This window comes from Oncorhynchus gorbuscha, unplaced genomic scaffold, assembly GCF_021184085.1.
Source record: "Oncorhynchus gorbuscha isolate QuinsamMale2020 ecotype Even-year unplaced genomic scaffold, OgorEven_v1.0 Un_scaffold_1605, whole genome shotgun sequence".
NCBI classification, from domain to species: Eukaryota; Metazoa; Chordata; class Actinopteri; order Salmoniformes; family Salmonidae; genus Oncorhynchus; species Oncorhynchus gorbuscha.
In genome coordinates this window covers 1-17,098 of record NW_025746336.1, presented here as the reverse complement: position 1 = coordinate 17,098, position 17,098 = coordinate 1, and the positions used below count along the sequence as shown (strand labels likewise).

The following is a 17,098-nucleotide window of genomic DNA, read 5'->3' as shown; positions in this document are numbered from 1 at the left end:
CACATGGTGATCTTAAGCTTGTGTGCGGCTGCTTGGCTATGGAAACTCATTTCATGAAGTTCCTGATGAACAGTTGTGACATTGCTTCCAGAGGCAGTTTGGAACTCGGTAGCGAGTGTTGCAACCGAGGACAGACGATTTTTACAAGCTACGTGCTTTAGCACTTGGCAATCCCATTCTGTGAGCTTGTGTGGCCTACCACTTCGCAGCTGAGTCGTTGTTGATGCCACCCCCCCACCACACATACACAGTTCCCCAATAGCTGTCCCTCAACCATTCGAGACCCCTCCCCCAGTCCCCCCAGGAAGAAATAAAAAAATAAAAATACAATTAATTCCATTCCCCACCCCCAAGAACAGCAAACAACAATGCAAAAACAATAAACAAAATAAAACATTTAAAACCTTTAAGCCTTGGTTTTCTAATTCTCTAATGTTGTTATTGGATCTGATTTTAATAGCATTTCAATGGACATAACGAATAGATATGGTGACAGCGGACACCCTTGTTTAACTCCTCCTGACAATTCAAAAATCTCTGAGAAGTAGCTATTATTTACTATTTTACACCTGGTGTTGGTCTATATTATTTTTACCCATTTTATAAGAGAATTACCAAATTTGAGACATTTAAAAATAAAATCCAGTCTTACTTTATCAAATGCCTTTTCAAAATCCGCTATAAATACCATTCCTGGCTTCTTATGTGTTTCATGATGTTCTATTATTTCTAGTAGTTGTCGTATTTTATCTACAATGTATCATCCATGTAAAAAAAAAACTGTCTGATCAGGATGAACAATACCTGGTAAAACCCTTTAAAATCTGAGTGCTATGCAGTTTGCTAGTATTTTTGCCACAGCATCGAAGTGTAAGGGACCTTAGATAGACTGGGTCTTTATATTTGCCATCTGGGTCTTGTTTTAATAATAGAGAAATCAAACCTTCCTGCTGAGTACATGACAGACTACCATTTCTACAGGAGTAGTTAAAACAATCTAACAATGGAGCTTTTAGTATATAAAAAAATACTTGATATACATCTACCGGTATGCCATCAAGCCCTGGGTTTTTCCAGACTGAAAGTATTTAATAGCCTCAAAAAGTTCTTCCTCTGTAATTTGTCCTTCACAATGATCTTTCTGTACATTTGTTAATTTTCCAATTTTTATATTATTTGAAAATAATTCCTTACCATAATCTTCATTCAGTGGGAAAGGATGAGATGGAAAAGAGAACATCTGCCAAAAATAATTAGCTTCCTCTTTTAAAATATAATTCAGAGAATCATAGATGACACCATCTTCAGTAACGAGTTTCTGCAAATAATATTTGTTAGAGTTCCTGTATTGGAGATTCAGGTAACATTTTGTGCATTTTTCTCCATATTCCATCCAGTTTGCTTTATTTTTGTAATAGATTACATTAGATTGTTCTTGAATAAGTTCCTCAAGTTCTTTTTGTTTTTCCTCCAACTTATTTTGCATCTCTGTAGTATCATTTTTATTGCCATCTACCTGTACTATTAGGTCATGGATTTCCCTTGTTAGTCTTGGCTCTTTAGCCAGAAACTGCTTTTTTATTATTGATGAATATTGAATTGAATGACCCCTGAAGGTACATTTTGTCACACTCTGACCATAGTTTGCTTTGTATGTTTCTATGTTTTGTTTGGTCAGGGTGTGATCTGAGTGGGCATTCTATGTTGGATGTCTAGTTTGTCTGTTTCTGTGTTTGGCCTGATATGGTTCTCAATCAGAGGCAGGTGTTAAGTCATTGTCTCTGATTGGGAACCATATTTAGGTAGCCTGTTGTCATTGTGGGTGATTGTCTATGTTAGTTGCTTGTGTCAGCACAGTTCTCATTATAGCTTCACATTCGTTTATTGTTTTGTATAGTTTGTATTCAGTGTCCAGTGCTTTCTTTAATTAAAAAATCATCATGAACACATACCACGCTGCGCTTTGGTCTGCTTCAAACGACGATCGTGACACATTTAAAGGTATACCAAACAATAAGGGGATTTCCTGAACCTATATTATACTAGAAAAAAATCTGTTATAAATTATTTTGTCTTAGTTAAAAATAAGTTGTCCTCCAGTAAACTGTGATTAAATTGCCAATATCCACGTCCACGTGGAAAATCTATAAGAGTTATGTGAAGGCCAATTAGATGATGATCCGATCGCATTCTGTCTCCTATTAAAACTTTTTTAACCTTTGATGCAAGAGAGAAAGAGACAAGAAAGTAGTCAAGGGGACGACGGATAAGAGGCCTCCATGTATATCTCGACTTAAGACATTAATGAGTCTCCAAGGACGGACTATTTCAATGTAACTATTTGTTCAGCACTTTGTGAAATGTACAGCAACAGAATTCAGAACATGTTATAGTTCTTACAGTGTTCTCATTTGTTGCCTATAAGTCAGAACCGTAGGATAAATAAAGGGGCATATATGCAGACAATGAAAACCTTACATTATTCAATTATTACATTTCTCTTAAACAGGTTATAGGCAACATGTGTGCAAAATGAAGAGGTGAAAATATACCAAATTATTAGGGTGAGGCACATGGGAACTAACATTTACTACACAACATGCATAGTATTACTTTCTTAGCTACAGTATACACATCTCCCTGGCATATTACATAATTTATGCAGCAGCATACAATACATTTTTGGACTCACCTTGTTGTGCTGTGCTCACTTGAACAGGAAGGTGGCGCGGCAGAAATTTTTCACCATATTTTGTCAGGTCATAGCTAAGAAAGAGTTCCTGAATAGCAGGCTAATTATTGCTACAATTGCGATGCGTTTGCCGTTAGCCACTGATTCCTTCCAAACCACTCATTGTTGAATTTGCAATTTGTTGTGTAATGTTTATGTCCAATGGCCGATGAGCACCGATAAAACGTTTTATCTATAATTTCTCATTATTTCTCTTCATATGACAAAGGTTAAAAAGGATTTGCCAGTAGACTGTCGACTTGATTCATGATGATGTTGCTTGCTCAGATGTTGAAAGTATGATGTTGACATGATAAGTCCAATCAAAGCGACTGTAGATATCACATGATTTGAAGTTATTTTATCTGTCGACAATGACCTTGAGCCTTCTTGGATTGGCACTTATAATGTAACTCTATGGCAGCACCCAAGGGGCTTGAATTTTCAAGTTCTACGATTAGACTTGGTAGTGACATATTGTCCCCATGAATGACAGGACCTGAGCCAATCACAGCACTAAGCTCAGTATTTTCTGCTGGCTTAACCCACCTCCACAGAAAGCACTGATCTAGGCTGAAACACCTGCATTTTGGAGCTGCCTTACTCAAGAAAACAAGAAAGAGACCATTTTTGAATGTGGCTTTATTAATAACTCAATTATAAATGTTTTTTTTAACATTGTTTGCAAACAGATCATTTTTTTCACACTTTCTCCCTCTGATGTCAGTGAAGCAGAGTCTCTGCCCAACTGCCCGAAATGGTCTGAAACACCTACGTCTTTAAAGAGTAACCCCCCCCCAAAATACAAATAATAATAATACAAATCATAATAATGTGACACTGACTAATTGAGGAGAAATGTGTTTGCTGTGATATGTGGTTGTCTCACCTGGCTATCTTAAGATGAATGTACTTAATGTGCTGGTGACGTCACAGGGTCAGAGAGAACTCCTGACTGTAGTCATACAAAAACACTCCAGGCACCAGGCACTGTCAGCCCATAAGAACCATTCATACTGTCAGATCTAATATGAAGAACTGAATACAACCATAAGAACCATTCATACTGTCAGATCTAATATGAAGAACTGAATACAACCATAAGAACCATTCATACTAAAGTCAGATCTAATATGAAGAACTGACCATAAGAACCATTCATACTGTCAGATCACTTGAAGAACTGAATACAACCATAAGAACCATTTTTCATTCAGAACTGAATTAAGAACCATTATACTTCATTGAAGAACCATAAGAACCATTCATACATACATGATCAGTAACTAAAATAACTCATCTAGTTTTAAAGACAATTAATAAACACATGTATTAATTTTATAAACTGTGTAACATTAAATAAAGCTTTAAAACAACCCCCCCCAAAAAAAAAAAAAAAAAAAAAAAACTTGTGGTGAAAAGTGATCATCTCTATCTGATACATGTTAGGGGCGCAAGGTAGCCTAGTGGTTAGAGCGTTGGGTCAGTAACCAACAGATTGCTAAATCGAATCCCCGAGCTGACAAGGTAAAAATCTGTTGTTCTGACTCTGAACAAGGTAGTTAACCCACTGTTCCTAGGCCATCATTGTAAATAAGAATTTGTTCTTTAACTGACTTGCCTCGTTCAATAGAGGTTCAATAAAAAAAAGTGTATACTAGCTCCTTCCCACAGAATACTGCAGAGGGACAACCTGGTGTCAGAGCAAAACGTATTATATTACACAAAAACACATCCGTGCCACTCCATTTAGTATGTTCGATTACATTGGACTACCAATATAAACTGAACTAAAATATAAACTAAACATGTAAATTGTTGGATTCATGAGCTGAAATTACAAAAAATCCAGTAATGTTCCATCCACCTGACAGGTGTGGCATATCAAGACGCTGATAAAACAGCATGATCATTACACAGGTGTACCTTGTGTTGGGGACAATAATATGCCACACAACACAATGTCACAGATGTCTCAAGTTTAGGGAATGTGCAATTCTCATGATGACTGCAGGAATGTCCACCATAGATGTTGCCAGAGAACTCAATATTTATATCTCTACCATAAGCCACCTCTAACGTCCTTTTAGAGAATTTGGCAGTACATCCATCCGGCCTCACAACTGCAGATCACATGTAACCAACAGCCCAGGACCTCTTCACCTGCAGGATTGTCTCGGAGGGGGCTGAGTAGTATTTCTGTCTGTAATCAAGACCTTTTGTGGGGTAAAATTCATGCTGATTGGCTGGGCCTGGCTCCCAAGTGGGGCTATGTCCTCCCAAATCCCACCCATGCCTGAGCCCCTGCCCAGTCATGTGAAATCCATAGATTAGGGACTAATTTATTTCAATTGACTGATTTCCTTATACGAACCATACATCTTTGAACTTGTTACGTTTAGATTGTTGTTCAGTATAATACGACTTGCAGGACGTATCGTATGTTAAGAATTACAATTCGTATGTTATTTTACGCATTGCTATTCATACAATATGTTACGAACTTGTAATATGTATGATATGTTACGAATTCCAATTTGTTGTTGCTAACGTTAGCTAGGTTAGGGGTGAGGGGTTTAAGGTAGAGTTAAATGTGTTTAGGGGAAAGGTTAGCTAACATGCTTAGTAGTTGCATGCTAAGTTAACATGCTGACATAGGTAAAAAGTAGTAAGAAGTTGCAAAGTTGCTAATTAGCTAAAATGCTAGTCCTTCTTGATGAGATTCAAACACGCAGCCTTTGGCTAGACGTTTGACTTGCCCACCCATCCACAGAGCAGGAGTAAGATTTCTCTCCTGTGTGTATACATTCGTGTGTTAAGTTGCTATGGTGAGAGAAACTAACCCAAAAGTCAGAGAAGAGGAAGTAGGCTTCTCTGATGCGCGTGTTCTCTGATCAACTTTTAGCTCAGTTGCTGTTTTGAAGCATTTTACTCAGAGCAGTAAGCTTCTCTCCAGAGTCACTGGTATTTTAGCTGAGTTGATGTTTTAAAACGTTTCCCACAGTAAACTGCCTGCTCTCCAGGTGCCCAGATGAGAGAAATGCCCCACAATCAGAACAGAAAGGCTTCTTCTCCTGTGTGTGTTCTCTGATGAACTTTTAGCTCATTTGATGTTTTAAAACATTTTAACAGTCAGAGCATTATTGCTTCTCTCCTGTGAGTATGTTCTCTGATGAACTTTAGATGAGGCAGGCAAAAACATTTTCCACAGTCAGAGCAGGAGTATGGCTTCTCCCCTTATTGAACCGTTCATGTGATTTTAAGTGGGAAAGTTGAGAGTTATTCAAATTTCCACAAGGGAGAAGAAAGGCTTCTTCCCTATGTGCTGTTCTCTGATGAACAGTAGCTCATTTGATGACATTTTAAAACTTGTTTTCTGAACAGTCAGAGGCAGGAATGAGGCTTTGAGTCAGGTGCCCAAGTGGGAGTTGTCCCAGTCAGAGCAGGGTTGCAAAGCTTGCACCTTTCCTAAAATGTTCTTTTATGTGTTTTTAAGTGTGAACATTTAAATAAATCTAGTTCCACATTCAGAGCAGTGATATGATTTCTCTCCTGTGTGTTGATTCTGATGAACTTTTAGCTTTTGATGTTTTGAAACATTTCCCACAGTCAGAGCAGGAGTTGGCTTCTCTCCTGTGTGTTCTCTGATGAACTTTTAGCTCAGTTGATGTTTTAAAAAAGGTTTTACAGTCAGAGCAGACATAAGGCCAACGGTGTGTATATGTTGGTGTGTTTTTAAGGTGCCCAGTGAGAGAAACTCACCCCACAGTCAGAGCAGAAAGGCTTTTCTCCTGTGTGTGTTCTCTGAGTGAACTTTTGAAGCTCATTTGATGTTTTAAAACATTTTCCACAGTCAGAGCAGAAGTAAGGCTTCTCCCCTGTATGTATATGTTCATGTGATTTTAAGTGGGAAAGTTGAGAGAAACTAGTTCCACAGTCAGGGCAGAAGAAAGGCTTCTCTCCTGCGTGTGTTCTCTGATGAACTTTTAGCTGAGTTGATGTTTTAAAACGTTTTCCACAGTCAGAGCAGACGTAAGGCTTCTCTCCTGTGTGTATACGTTGGTGTGTTTTTAAGGTGCCCAGACGAGAGAAACTTTACAGTCAGAGCAGAAGAAAGGCTTCTCTCCTGTATGTATAAGTTCATGTGTTTTTAAGTGGGAAAATTTAGAGAAACTAGTTCCACAGTCAGAGCAGTAATATGGCTTCTCTCCTGTGTGTGTTCTGTAATGAACTTTTAGCTCAGTTGATGTTTTGAAGCATTTTCCACAATCAGAGCAGACGTAAGGCTTCTCTCCTGTGTGAGTCTTCTGGTGAACTTTTAGCTGAGTTGATGTTTTAAAACGTTTTCCACAGTCAGAGCAGGAGTAAGGCTTCTCTCCGGTGTGTATAAGTTGGTGTGTTTTTAAGGTGCCCAGATGAGAGAAACTCGCCCCACAATCAGAGCAGAAGAAAGGCTTCTCTCCTGTGTGTGTTCTCTGATGAACTTTTAGCTCATTTGATGTTTTAAAACATTTTCCACAGTCAGAGCAGTAATACGGCTTCTCTCCTGTGTGTGTTCTCTGATGAACTTTTAGATGAGTTGATGTTGTGAAGCATTTTCCACAGTCAGAGCAGGAGTATGGCTTCTCCCCTGTATGTATACGTTCATGTGATTTTAAGTGGGAAAGTTGAGAGAAACTAGTTCCACAGTCAGGGCAGAAGAAAGGCTTCTCTCCTGTGTGTGTTCTCTGATGAACTTTTAGCTCATTTGATTTTTTAAAACATTTTCCACAGTCAGAGCAGGAATAAGGCTTTGCTCCTGTGTGTATACGGTGGTGTATTTTTAAGGTGCCCAAACGAGAGAAACTCGCCCCACAGTCAGAGCAGAAGAAAGGCTTCTCTCCTGTATGTATACGTTTATGTGTTTTTAAGTGTGAAAATTTAGAGAAACTAGTTCCACAGTCAGAGCAGTGATATGGCTTCTCTCCTGTGTGTGTTCTCTGATGAACTTTTAGCTCAGTTGATGTTTTGAAGCATTTCCCACAGTCAGAGCAGGAGTATGGCTTCTCTCCTGTGTGAATCTTCTGGTGAACTTTTAGCTCAGTTGATGTTTTAAAAAGGTTTCCACAGTCAGAGCAGACATAAGGCTTCTCTCCGGTGTGTATAAGTTGGTGTGTTTTTAAGGTGCCCAGATGAGAGAAACTTGCCCCACAATCAGAGCAGAAGAAAGGCTTCTCTCCTGTGTGTGTTCTCTGGTGAACTTTTTGCTCATTTGATGTTTTAAAACATTTTCCACAGTCAGAGCAGGAGTATGGCTTCTCCCCTGTATGTATACGTTCATGTGATTTTAAGTGGGAAAGTTGAGAGAAACTAGTTCCACAGTCAGGGCAGAAGAAAGGCTTCTCTCCTGTGTGTGTTCTCTGGTGAACTTTTAGCTGAGTTGATGTTTTGAAACATTTTCCACAGTCAGAGCAGGAGTAAGGCTTCTCTCCTGTGTGTATACGTTGGTGTGTTTTTAGCTTTGATAGAAATGGGAAAATCTCTTCACAATGTGGGCAGTGATGAGACCTCTTAGCTCTCTGATCTTCCTGCTGTTGCTCTCTGGATGTTGAGAATGTCTCAACATGGTCTCCTGTGTGAATAACAGAAAAAGCAGTCAGTTGTTGTGATATAAATGTTAACCAAATGTATTTTATGAATCCCTTTTTACATCAGTAGTTGTCACAAAGTGCTTAACCTGTCTGCTAGCGTCCCACCTCGACAACAGCCGGTGAAATTGCAGGGCGCCAAATTCAAAACAACAGAAATCCCATAATTAAAATTCCTCAAACATTCAAGAATTTAACACCATTTTTTACATCAGTAGTTGTCACAAAGTGCTTAACCTGTCTGGTTCAAATCCCATAATTAAAATTATTTTACACCATTTTAAAGATAAACATCTTGTAAATCCAGCCACAGTGTTAAATTTCAAATAGGCTTTACGGCGAAAGCACACCAAACGATTATGTTAGGTCAGCACCGAGGCACAGAAAACCACATTTTCCAGCCAAGGAGAGGTCTCATAACAGTCAGAAATAGCGATTAAATTAATCACTGACCTTTGATGATCTTCATCAGATGGCACTCACAGGACTTCATGTTACACAATAAATGTGTGTTTTGTTCGATAAAGTTAATCTTTATGTCCAAAACCCTAATTTGAAATTGGTGTGTTGTGTTCAGAAATGCATTTTCTCAAACAAACATCCGATTAAAGTAAAGAGAGCCACATCAAAAAACAGAAATACTCATCATAAACATTGATAAAAGATACAAGTGTTAAACATACAAATACAGATAAACTTCTCATTAATGCAACCGCTGTGTCAGATTTCAAAAAGGCTTTACGGCGAAAGCACACTCTGCGATTATGTTAGTTCAGTGACTAGACACAGAAACCCATACAGCCATTTTCCAACCAAGGAGAGCTTCACAAAAGTCAGAAATAGCGATTAAATTAATCACTATCCTTTGATGATCTTCATCTGGTGGCACTCCCAGGTCTCCATGTTAGACAACAAATTATCGTTTAGTTCGATAAAGTTCATCTTTGTGTCCAAATACCTCCGTTTTGTTGGTGCGTTTATTTCAGAAATCTAAAAGACACAATCCACACTCTCAACACCAAGACGAAAAGTTTGAAAAAAGTACAATTAACTATAATAGAAACATGTCAAATGATGTTTAAAATCAATCCTCAGGTTGCTTTATATAATAATCAATAATATTAATCATTTCAACCGGACTAAAGCTTTGTCAATTGAAAAAGGTAAACAAGAAATGCACGCTCCCGATCACGTGCTTGGTTCATGGATGGAAATTTCCACTGTCCTGTTATTGAAAGTGGTGTATCTCCCTCATTTTTCAGAGTAAAAGCCTGAAACTATTCCCAAAGACGGGTCACATGTTGAGGAAGACAGATTTCCACTGGGTCCTAAGTCTGGGCCACTCAATGACATTCAGAGACTTGTACTGAAGCCACTCCCACGTTCTTGGCTGTGTACTTCGGGTCGTTGTCCTGTTGGAAGGTGAATCTTCACCCCAGTCTGACGTCCCGAGTGCTCTCAAGTTGGTTTTCATAAAGGATCTCTCTATACTTTGCTACGTTCATCTGTCCCTTGATCCTGACTAATCACCCAGTCCCTGCCACTGAAAAGCATCCCCACAGCATTCTGCTGCCACCACCATGCTTCACCATAGGGTTGGTGCCAGGTTTGCTCCAGACATGAGGCTTGGCATTCAGGCCAAAGAGTTCAATCTTGGTTTCATCAGACCAGAGAATCTTGTTTCTCATGGTCAGAGTCATTTAGGTGCCTTTTGGCAAATTCCAAGCGGACAGTCATGTGCCTTTTACGGAGGAGTGGCTTCCGTCTGGGCACTCTACCATAAAGGCATGATTAGCGGAGTCCTGCAGAGATGGTTGTCCTTCTGGAAGATTCTCTCATCTCCATAGAGGAACTCTGGAGCTCTGACAGAGAAGAACCATCGGGTTCTTGGCCACCTCCCTGACCAAGGCCCTTCTCCCCCATTTGCTCAGTTTGGCCGGGTGGCCAGCTCTAGGAAGAGTCTTGGTGGTTCCAAACTTCTTCCATTGAAGAAAAATGGAGGCCTCTGTGTTCTTGGGGACCTTTAATTCTGCAGAAATGTTTTGGTACCTGTCTCCAGATCTGTGCCGACACAATCCTGTCATGGAGCTCTACGGACAAATCCTTCCACCTCATGACTTGGTTTTAACTCTGACATGCAGTGTCAAATGTGGGACCTGACATAGACAGGTGTGTGCCTGTCCAAATCATGTCCAATCAATTGAATTTACCACAGGCTCCCAAGTTGTAGAAACATCTCAAGGATAATCTCATAGCAAAAGGTCTGAAAACTTATGTAAATAAGCAATTATTATTTTAGAAAATGACATTTGCAAGACTTTCTAAAAACCTGTTTTGGCTTTGTCATTATGGGGTATTGTGTGTAGATTGACGAGGAAAAACATGTAATCAATTTTAGAAGAAGGCTGTAACGTACCAAATTGGGAGAAATGGGAGGGGTCTGACAGTGCCCTCGGAAAGTATTCAGACCACTTGACTTTTTCCACATTGGTATGTTACAGCCTTATTCTAAAATTAAATGTAAAAAATCCTCAGCAATCTACACACCCACATAATGACAAAGCTAAAACAGGTTTAGAGTTTTTTTGCAAATGTATGAAAATTAACAAAAAAACTGAAAAACAAGACAAACTAAAAATTGAAAAGTTTCCATTGATCATCCTTAAGATGTTTCTACAACTTGATTTATTAAAAAATATTTCCTAAATATCCACTACTGTTCAAAAGTTTGGGGTTACTTGTTTTGAAAGAAAAGCACATTGACTGTCCATTAAAATAACATCAAACTGATCAGAAATACAGTGAAGACATTGTTATTGCTGTAAATGACTATTGTAGCTGGAAACTGGCAGATATCTTATGGAATAACGAACAGAGGCCCTATCTCACTTGTGATCCAATGGCATGTTGTGTTAGCTAATCTAAGTTTATCATTGAAAACCCTTTTGCAATTATGTTAGTACAGCTGAAAACTGTGGTGCTCAGTAAAGCAATACAACTGGCCTTTGCAACTCTGCCTGGAAGGCCAGCATCCCGGAGTCTCCTCTTCGCTGTTGACGTTGAGACTGGTGTTAAGTGACCCCAAAATTTTGAAATGAACTCAGGTGCATCCTGTTTCCATTGATCATCATTGAGATGTTTCTACAACTTGATCTATAAAATATTAAATATATATGTATCAGATATAAATCATCAGGATGTGGTAGTGTACTGGTTATTGTTAACACTTCTCCAATCGTTGTTGAGATCTGATATTCTCGAGACGAAGGTCTATATCATATATCTCAAATACTTTTCAGGCTAAATTCCAGCTGACCATGAAGAGAACAGTAATGACTAACTACAACGAAAACAATACATAAATGCAACATGTAAAGTGTTGGTCCCATGTTTCATGAGCTGAAATAAGAAAATCTCTGAAATTTTCCAACACACACAAAAAGCTTATTTATCTCAAATTGTGTGCACAAATATGTTTACATCCCTGTTATTGAGCCTTTCCCTTTTACCAAGATAATCCATCCACCTGACAGGTGTGGCATATCAAGAAACTGATTAAACAGTACAATCACTACATAGTTGCACCTTGTGCTGGGAACAATAAAAGGACACTTTAAAAGGTACAGTTGTTTTCCCAGAGAATTTAATGTTCATTTCTCTACCATAAGCTGCCTCCAACGTCGTATTAGAGTATTTGGCAGTACGTCCAACCAGCCTCACAATCATAGACCACGTGTAACAACATTATCCCAGGACCTGATGTGGGTCTGGCTGCCCAGTGGGTGGACCTATGCCTTCCAAGGCCCACCCATGGCTGCACCCCTGCCCAGTCATCTGAAATCTACAGGTTAGGGCCTAATTCATTTCCATTGACTGATGCCCTTATTATATATATTTTTTGTACATTTAACCTTTATTTAATTAGACAAATCAGTTAAGAACAATTCTTACTAACAATGACGGCCTTCCGGGGAAACAGTGGGTTAACTGCCTTGATCAGGGGCAGAACGACAGATTTTTACCTTGTCAGCTCAGGGATTCGATCCAGCAACCTTTCGGTTACTGGCCCAATGCTCTAACCACGAGGCTACCTGCCACCCCTTAAATGAACTATAACTCAGTAAAATCGTTGAATTTGTTGCATGTTGCGTTTATATTTATGTACACTATTTTCATTCAAGAAGCTGGTGAAGAGCTACAAAAGGAAGTAAATAGCCCCAATGGACAGAAAGATGATGGAATTTCATCAAACTTATGAGCTTGAGATGTGTCTATAACCCGAGTGGCACAGCGGTCTAAGGCACTGCATCTCAGTGCTAGAGGTGTCACTACAGACACCCTGGTTAGATTCCAGGCTGTATCACAGTGGTCTAAGGCACTGCATCTCAGTGCTAGAGGTGTCACTACAGACACCCTGGTTAGATTCCAGGCTGTATCACAACAGGCCGTGATTGGGAGTCCAATAGGGCGGTGCACAATTGGCCAAGTGTCATCCAGGTTTGGCCGGTGTAGGCCGTCATTGTAAATAATAATTGGTTCTTAAATGACTTGCCTAGTTAAATGAAGTTAAATTATAATAATAATAGTTAGGCTCTTTATGAGCATTAGCTGCTACTTCACTCAATCCCGTTTTTAAAAGTGTCCCTGTGTGACATTCTGCTCTAATTTGCTCACCAAACAGTAATTCAAGAAGATTTAAATGCATATTCCCATGAAATTGATTGAAATCAAACGATTGGCATGCAGACGCAGCTTGGTCATTTCACTGGTAAAACGTAAAGAATTATAATTCAATATTGACAGTGATGATGTCATGGCCTATGTTGAAATGAGGTATGCCTAACTTGGTGATTGAGGGTATTAAACATGTTCAACGTTCTTGAGACACTGTGTGGGCAAAAGCAGGCGATACAAGTTTAAATTGTTTTTGCTTCGCTGTGAAGTCTTGAGTTGTTCAGGGATGTGTGATGTCAGAATTACAGAATTCAACCTAGCAATAGACTGGTCATAACTTATGGAGGTCTAATATATGAAGTTAACTTATAGATAGAACCAGCTCTTACCATGACTAACAATTGTCCTAATCTTCTCCTCCTCTTCTTCATCTTTAATGTTGACATTCAGCTCCAGTATTTGACTGCAGTCTTCCAGATTCACTGATGCCATCTCTGGATCCTGCAAGGCAAACTGGGCTCCACTGTCACAATCAGGACCCAGTGACTGTAGGTTTCTACTCAGTGTGGAAGGAGAGTGGCAGGCTGGGTTTGTCCTCACTGTTGATATTACTGGCCTCAGACTTAATCTGAGTCGGTCTGTAGTAATAAAGACAAACGGACACAAAAGTTATTTTCTTGACAGTTCTGGCACTTTATTCTGTAAAAATATTTTCTTGTTTTTCTTGTTCAATTATCTAATTTCAGTAGATCCGGTAGCTAATCCTTGACAAAACATTCATTCACATTAGACACAAAGTACAGATTTTAAATTGCACAACATAAGTGCACTTAATCTGTAGTAGATTTCCTAAATTCACATAAATGACTCAAAAACCATTTAGTACAAGATCACAGTATGTTTCAGGCAGCACTATGTACTATTTTATGAATAACCTTGTCTTCACTGTATTATTTCTCTCACAAAAACCAAATGTATTTCCCATTCACACCATATTAAGAATTATCAGGGGTCGTACAGTGGCAAGTCAAATTCAAGGACTTTTCAGGCACTAATATTAATTTACTTGAAGCCCTGTGTGAAAACCCTGAATTATAGATAAATATAGAAACTACTGAATGTGTCTGAATATTAGTACACATGTAAAGAACTGATAATCATTACATTCAGCTTCAAAACTGTAGAGCAACTGAAATGTTCTCTCTCTGATGAGGCACTACCTGCACTGAAGTCCGTTGATGCAGACCTCCTATGGTATCATGGAGGTCCGCAAACAAACATTTAAGGTCAATGTCTGTCTAATTCAGCACTAAGAAAATAAACCAAGAAATCCCTATTAACTTCTACAACACAATCCCCTTCCCCCAAAAAACTCTCCCACACCTCCAATAAACATTATCAAGAGAACCCTTTCTGTGTTTGCAAACATTGGGGTTTATATCATGCTGAGACAATCCACCCCCAGATTATCCAGTACGTCCTCTTACTACAGGACCAGCCTTGGAAGCTCCATCAGTCTGAGAGTAGGTCCTCTTACTACGGGACCAGCCATGGAAGCTCCATCAGTCTGACAGTAGGTCCTCTTACTACGGGACCAGCCATGGAAGCTCCATCAGTCTGACAGTAGGTCATCTTACTACGGGACCAGCCATGGAAGCTCCATCAGTCTGACAGTAGGTCCTCTTACTACGGGACCAGCCATGGAAGCTCCATCAGTCTGACAGTAGGTCCTCTAACTACGGGACCAGCCATGGAAGCTTCATCAGTCTGCATTGTAGTTCCACCAGTCTGTCTTACAGCCTCTGCATATGATAGATCATGACAGATTCTATATCTCTGAGCATCTCTCTGCACCTGGCATCCACCAAATGCTGCTCTTTGTCCTCTACACAATTGCAACACTTAACTGTCACATTGCTCCAACATTCACTGTAATCATGTTCCCCACAACACTTGGCACATCTTTTCACTCAACAGCTACATGTCCCATTCTTTGGCATGATGTAAGAAGTGCTGTATAAATACATTTGATTGGTTGAATGAGGAGGCTGGGTCAAAATCTCTGACATTGAAGCGAAGGAATCCTATTCTGTACTTTTCCAGACAAAACCTTCTAACACCTCAACAGCACTGATACGCTTCAACCACTCTGTCCCCCTTCACATGTTCTTTAACATTATCATCCATGGACATAGATATTGGGACCTCAGAGATTATTACTCCCTTCAATGTAGCATCAGCTCCAGGATCATGGCGTCTGAGCTTCGTCCCATTATGATTTTCCTTTTGAAGAATCTTACCTTCCTGAACCTGACCAGCACAAGATATTAACGATCTTCCATTTATTTTTTATTTCACCTTTATTTAACCAGGTAGGCTTGTTCAGAACAAGTTCTCATTTACATGGATGCAGACTAGTTTAACTTCAACTCTTTTTTATGGCCTTGGTTAATCAGATAGGGCCTCATTTACACCCTGTGGTTTCCTCAAACACCATTCCAACTTTCCACTCGGACACATTATTACTCTAGTTCCCTACCTTGGGCCTCTAGTTACTATACTACATGCGCCTCTACTACTACATGGGTGTCAAACTCATTCCATTGAGGGCCGAGTCTCCGCGGGTTTTATTTTTTCCTTTCAATTAAAACATAGACAATCAGTTTAGGTGAGTTCCTCACTAATTAGTGACCTTAATTCATTAATCAAGAAAAAGGATGGAGCGATAACCCGCAGACACTTGGTCCTCGTGTCGCCATTTCACCACGAGCAAAACCGCTGAAGCCGCCATTTGACCAGCCTCGTCAAAACCATCCCGATCTCGCGAGCTTACATGAATGAACAAGTATATGTAAACTCGCGAGATCAGGATGGTTTGGACGAGGCTATTTACCAGCTCATAAACATAATTTTACACAAAACCAAGAACATGTAAAAAACGAACTCAAATAGGTGGACTTTGACGAAATGATGTACATACACTCAGACAAACCCAAAGTCTAGTGACTTGAAAAATCATCGTTTTAAATCACGTTCTTCACTCACTCGGTTTGACCCCAAAATAACACGTACAATTAAAACCTTTATCAAACGTGATAATACCTTGACGGATTTGTTAACTAGCATGTTATATATTCTCTCGACATTTGAAAGGTTAAACATGCTATTACATACCTACAATAATACATTTGAAACGGACACAACCACTATCGACATAACAACACAGTCCTGTGGTTTTCTACCCGGAACTTCCTGTTCCCAACTACGAAATGTGCAACAGCGTCATCTTCTCCTCTGGTGTACTGACGTTTACACAAATATATATATATATATGTTGCTATGTTGTTCAGGAACGTGTTGACTCATCAGTAGGAAAGATTTGTTTCACTTTTTTGTCCATTCAACAACAGAGCGATACGATCCTTGTTTCAGCAGGATGTTGTATCTATACCTTATCTCATGCCTTATTGGAATGGGTTTATTGATAATATCTGTTAGAAAAAAGTTTCCTTTAAAATTATTCATAAATATTATCCTGCCAACCACTATATGAAGAAGTTTAAGGAAACTCAAAATGCTCCTTTTGTAATGACCACCCAGAAACAGTGTTGCATCTTTTTTGGCATTGTATGCATGTAAGAAAACTGTGGCAAGACATCAGTAGGTTTATAATTGAACACATTTATGAATATTTTACGCTATTGTGGAGAAATGTACTGTTTGGATTCTTTACATACAATAGAAATAAGCTGAAACATTTTTCTGTAATTAATTTAATTATTCTTTTGGCCAAATTTCATATACACAAATGTAAATTTACAAACAGAAAACCACATTTTCGTATCCTACAAAAGGAAATTTAACTGTATTTTAAGACGGTTAAATGCTCTACTAACAAAAAAGCTGTTAGAATTGTAAGTATATGCATGTCCCTTAAGGTCCTTGTGTAATTGTAATGTGATATTGTACCCCCCAGCTCGATTGTCTATTGTTTATAATCTATGTATGCTTGTGTTCCCTCATGTGCTTTATGTATTGATTTGATATAAAAAATAATAATAAAAAA

At 39.0% G+C, this 17,098-nt stretch overlaps 1 pseudogene; it reads right to left on the bottom strand.

Annotated features, from left to right (window-relative positions):
* Positions 1-4,861: 4,861 nt before the first annotated feature.
* Positions 4,862-16,257, bottom strand: LOC124023354 (annotated as a pseudogene).
* Between the last annotated feature and the right edge of the window lie 841 nt (positions 16,258-17,098).